The following is a 5,507-nucleotide window of genomic DNA, read 5'->3' as shown; positions in this document are numbered from 1 at the left end:
TTGTGACCTTGATTCTTACTACCCTGTGCCGCTCCACCCACACCTGTCCACCAACACTTGTCCATTCACACATGTCCATCCACATTTGATATCCGCGCCTGTCCACCTACATCTCTGCCCACACCTGTCCACCCACACCTGTCCTGGCACTCCTAAGAAGCCAGCAAGTTACCAACACAAATGAAAGCATAACTACATAAGATTCCAGCGCTATGTTACGAGTATATATGATGCTCGTGTTTCAGTGCTCGCGGCTGTTTCTCGGTGGGAGAGACAGTACTCGTAACCCTAGACGGCTCTATATGACCTTGTAGTTGCAGCGCAATAGATTTTTTCCTGTGCCCTGACTCAGAATAAGCTAATGATGCTGAATACTTGCTTATTTATCTTCCCATCTAGAGTGTTTTTCCAAGAAGTTAGCGGCTAAAAGCTTCCCGCCGCGTGGAGTAGAGGAGTAGGAGGAGTAGAAGAGGAAGTGAAAGAGGATGAGGGCTCCCATAGAGGATGCCATGAAGTGGGTATTATATGGGGCCCCAGATGGCAATACCCTCTCTAGCGTCCTCTCGTGATAGTGCTGCGTTTTTTTTTTTTTTTTTTTTTTTAAAGGCGGGCTAAAGGAATGCTAATCGGGCTGTGGGGCTGAAGAATGCTGGGCTGACGAGAAGTTCAGAGTAATGTTCCAACAAATGCTAGTGTGTGAGATGAGGGGGTGTGGAGAGGAAGGAAGAGAAATGTCTGCCGTTCATTTTTCTTCAGAGGGAGTCGGAGTTCTCCCTCCAGCCATTTGAAAGAAAACTAGATGCAATATATTAGATAACACGAACCTTTTTTTTTTATTTCCTGCATTATCATCATCATCATCATCATCATCATCATCATCATCTTCTTCTTCTTCTTCTTCTTCTTCTTCTTCTTCTTCTTCTTCTTCTTCTTCTTCTTCTTCTTCTTCTTCTTCTTCTTCTTCTTCTTCTTCTTCTTCTTCTTCTTCTTCTTCTTCTTCTTCTTCTTCTTCTTCTTCTTCTTCTTCTTCTTCTTCTTCTTCTTCTTCTTCTTCTTCTTCTTCTTCTTCCTGATGCAAGAGAAATTAGCCCTGCCTTGAATTGAAACAAGAATTTAAGCATCTGTTCCTCTAACTTTCTCTCAGCAAATCCTCACGCGGACTTCTCTTGTCACTTGGGAGGATTTCATCAGCGCTTCAAGCTCTATTATTGACCCGCAGTGGCGCCACAAACACAATAATCCCCCACAGCTGCAATCAAACACTTGCAGGGAGTCAGCAGGCAGGCAGGCGGACAGGCAGGCAGGCACGCAGGCAGGATCTAATAGCAATAAGTATTTATCTGCTTACAAGGATAGACAGCCAATCTCCTCGCGATGTGAGACTGCCTTGACTGAACTTTTAACTCTTGTGACTGCGTCGTACACGTAACAACATTAGTGCACGTACGATCTTAATTATTTTGTGGATTAATCTTATAATTCTTTGGTTTGTATTGACGGAGTTTGAATGGAAAAAAATGTAGTTCTGTTATATTATTTCAGAGGTATGATTTAATCATGACTGGTTTTTCTTCTTTGTTATTGTTTCTATGCATTTATATGCACGTGTTCTTCAGCAGTGGAGGACACGCATTGCAATGTGTTTTCAACACAAAGGCAGTCATGTAGAGCATATTATATAGATAAAAATGTACCTAATAAAAAATAAATTTTTTTTGCATAGTTAACTTAGATGGTACTCTCTCTCTCTCTCTCTCTCTCTCTCTCTCTCTCTCTCTCTCTCTCTCTCTCTCTCTCTCTCTCTCTCTCTCTCTCTCTCTCTCTCTCTTATAGCGACGTTGATTACGTGATGATTGATTGCTTTTTCATCATAATGTCCAATATATTTTAGTGGCCTTTATCGTTTTCGGGCCGCGGTTCACAGAAAAATGGTGGTGATGAAGCTGTGGTGAGCAGAAGCATGTGTGTGAGTGTTTGTTTGTTTAGGTCTCTCTCTCTCTCTCTCTCTCTCTCTCTCTCTCTCTCTCTCTCTCTCTCTCTCTCTCTCTCTCTCTCTGTGTGTGTGTGTGTGTGTGTGTGTGTGTGTGTGTGTGTGTGTGATATATATATATATATATATATATATATATATATATATATATATATATATATATATATATATATATATATATATATATATATATATGGTGTCCCTTAAGTTTCCATACATATGGTATCACGAACGCCATTCCAAGCATAATCCAGATGTGTTTGAACGTGTTCTTCAGCAGTGGAGGACACGCATTGCAATGTGTTTTCAATACAAAGGCAGTCATGTAGAGTATATTATATAGATAAAAATGTTTTTTCTATAATTCTATAATTTCTTATAATTTCTCCTATGTATGGAAATTTATGGGACACCCTGTGTATATATATATATATATATATATATATATATATATATATATATATATATATATATATATATATATATATATATATATATATAGATAGATAGATAGATAGATAGATAGATAGATAGATAGATAGAGAGAGAGAGAGAGAGAGAGAGAGAGAGAGAGAGAGAGAGAGAGAGAGAGGGGGGGGGGGGAGGGGGAGGAGTAGAGCACCTATGATGGATGATAGGGGAAGGTGAATGTGTGTGTGTGTGTGTGTGTGTGTGTGTGTGTGTCGGCAACGGAGAGAGGAGGAAGGAGGAGGAGGAGGAGGAGGTGGAGGAGGAGGAGTGAATATAACTAAGTGGAGGGCAGGCGTGGGGATCAGATCGCCTGGGTACCTTCTCCAGCGCGCAGCCCTCACTGTGAGTCCCGCAAAGCGTCATTTTTGTCCCTCATTATTTTATCTCATTAATTATTCAGCCACTCATTATAGCTCATACATAGTAAAACATAGGTTTTACTATGGCTAGGCTTAATTATTATTATTATTATTATTATTATTATTATTATTCAATAAGTACAGGATTTTTTTATGTCTTTTTGATTTAGTATTAGTCTCGTACATTTAATTCTATACATTTAATTTTCGTTCTTTTTTTTTATAAGAACTGTTATTTGTTGAAATTAAAGGTAAAGTTGCACTGGCGGTAGTAGTAGTAGTAGTAGTAGCAGTAGTAGTAGTAGTAGTAGCAGCAGCAGTAGCAGTAGTAGTAGTAGTAGTAGTAGTAGTAGTAGTAGTAGTAGTAGTAGTAGTAGTAGTTGTAGTAGTAGCTGTAGTAGTAGTAGTCGTAGTAGTCTTCCTAATAGTCGTAGTAGTAGTGGTGGTGTTTGTGGTGGTGTTAGTGATGATAGTTATTTGCATTATTATTATTATTATTATTATTATTATTATTATTATTATTATTATTATTATTATCATTAGTAGTAGTAGTAGTAGTAGCAGTAGTAGTAGTAGTAGTAGTTTTTTTTTTTTTTATGTAGGAAGGACCCTGGCCAAGGGCAACAAAAATCCAATGAAAAAATATGCCCACTGAAATGCCAGTCCCATAAAATGGTCAAAGCAGTGGTCAAAAATTGATGAATAAGTGTCTTGAAAACTCCCTCTTGAAGGAATTCAAGTCATAGGAAGGTAGAAATACAGAAGCAGGCAGGGAGTTCCAGGGTTTACCAGAGAAAGGGATGAATGATTGAGAATACTGGTTAACTCTTGCGTTAGAGAGGTGGACAGAATAGGGGTGAGAGAAAGAAGAAAGTCTTGTGCAGCGAGACCGCGGAAGGAGGGGAGGCATGCAGTTAGCAAGATCAGAAGAGCAATTAGCATGAAAATAGCGGTAGAAGACAGCTAGATGTGCAACATTGCGGCGGTGAGAGAGAGGCTGAAGACGGTCAGTTAGAGGAGAGGAGTTGATAAGACGAAAAGCTTTTGATTCCATCCTGTCTAGAAGAGCAGTATGAGTGGAACCCACTCATGTGAAGCATACTCCATACATGGACGGATAAGGCCCTTGTACAGAGTTAGCAGCTGGGGGGGTGAGAAAAACTGGCGGAGACGTCTCAGAACGCCTAACTTCATAGAAGTTGTTTTAGCTAGAGATGAGATGTGAAGTTTCCATTTCAGATTATAAGTAAAGGACAGACCGAGGATGTTCAGTGTAGAAGAGGGGGACAGTTGAGTCTCACTGAAGAAGAGGGGATAGTTGTCTGGAAGGTTGTGTTGAGTTGATAGATGGAGGAATTGAGTTTTTGAGGCATTGAACAATACCAAGTTTGCTCTGCCCCAATCAGAAATTTTAGAAAGATCAAAAGTCAAGCGTTCTGTGGCTTCCCTGCGTGATATGTTTACCTCCTGAAGGATTGGACGTCTATGAAAAGACTTGGAAAAGTGCAGGGTGGTATCATCAGCGTAGGAGTGGATAGGACAAGAAGTTTGGTTTAGAAGATCATTAATGAATAATAAGAAGAGAGTGGGTGACAGGACAGAGCCCTGAGGAACATCACTGTTAATAGATTTAGGAGAAGAACAGTGACCGTCTACCACAGCAGCAATAGAACGGTCAGAAAGGAAACTTGAGATGAAGTTACTGAGAGAAGGATAGAAACCGTAGGAGGGTAGTTTGGAAATCAAAGCTTTGTGCCAGACTCTATCAAAAGCTTTTGATATGTCCAAGGCAACAGGAAAAGTTTCACCAAAATCTCTAAAAGAGGATGACCAAGACTCAGTAAGGAAAGCCAGAAGATCACCAGTAGAGCGGCCTTGACGGAACCCATACTGGCGATCAGATAGAAGGTTGTGAAGTGATAGATGTTTAAGAATCTTCCTGTCGAGTATAGATTAAGAAACTTTAGATAGGCAGGAAATTAAAGCAATAGGACGGTAGTTTGAGGGATTAGAACGGTCACCCTTTTTAGGAACAGGTTGAATGTAGGCAAACTTCCAGCAAGAAGGAAAGGTAGATGTTGACAGACAGAGTAGTAGTAGTAGTACTAGTAGTAGTAGTAGTAGTAGTAGTAGTAGTAGTAGTAGTAGTAGTAGTAGAAGCAGTAGAAGTCGTAGCAGTAGTAATAACAGTAACAACAGCAGTAGCAGCAACAGCAGCAACAGCAGTAGTACTACTACTACTACTACTACTACTAGTAGTAGTAGTAGTAGTAGTAGTAGTAGCAGTAGCAGTAGTAGTAGTAGTAGTAGTAGCAGTAGCAGCAACAGAAGCAGCAGCAGCAGTAGCAGCAGCAGCAGTAGCAGCAACAACAACAACAACAACAACAACAACAACAACAAAAACGACAACAACAGTAATAGCAGTAGTAGTAGTAATAGTAGTAGTAGTAGGCGTAGTAGTAGCAGTAGTATTAGCTTTTTACAACAGTAATCACAGTAGTAGTAGTAGTAGTAATAATAGTAGTAGTAGGTGTAGTAGTAGTGGTACTAGTAGCAGCAGCAGCAGCAACACCGGCACCCGAAGTAGCAGCAGCAGCAGCAGCAGCAGCAGTAGTAGTAGTAGTAGTAGTAGTAGTAGTAGTAGTAGTAGTAGTAGTAGTAGTACTAGTAGTAGTAGTAGTAGCAGC

The 5,507-nt window shown here is 40.1% G+C and overlaps 1 protein-coding gene across 1 annotated transcript in view; it reads left to right on the top strand.

Moving 5' to 3' along the window:
* The first annotated feature begins 2,716 nt into the window (after positions 1-2,716).
* Positions 2,717-5,507, top strand: part of LOC135105026 (acetylcholine receptor subunit alpha-L1-like) — a 26,069-nt gene continuing 23,278 nt past the window's right edge. The window contains exon 1 of the mRNA XM_064012918.1: positions 2,717-2,803. The gene's annotated coding sequence lies outside the window, so the exon portion shown is untranslated. The remainder of the gene's footprint in view (positions 2,804-5,507) is intronic.

This window comes from Scylla paramamosain, chromosome 11 (genome assembly GCF_035594125.1).
Source record: "Scylla paramamosain isolate STU-SP2022 chromosome 11, ASM3559412v1, whole genome shotgun sequence".
In the NCBI taxonomy this organism is placed as follows: Eukaryota; Metazoa; Arthropoda; class Malacostraca; order Decapoda; family Portunidae; genus Scylla; species Scylla paramamosain.
Note: the sequence above shows the minus strand (reverse complement) of the source record. Positions and strands in the feature narration are given on the sequence as shown.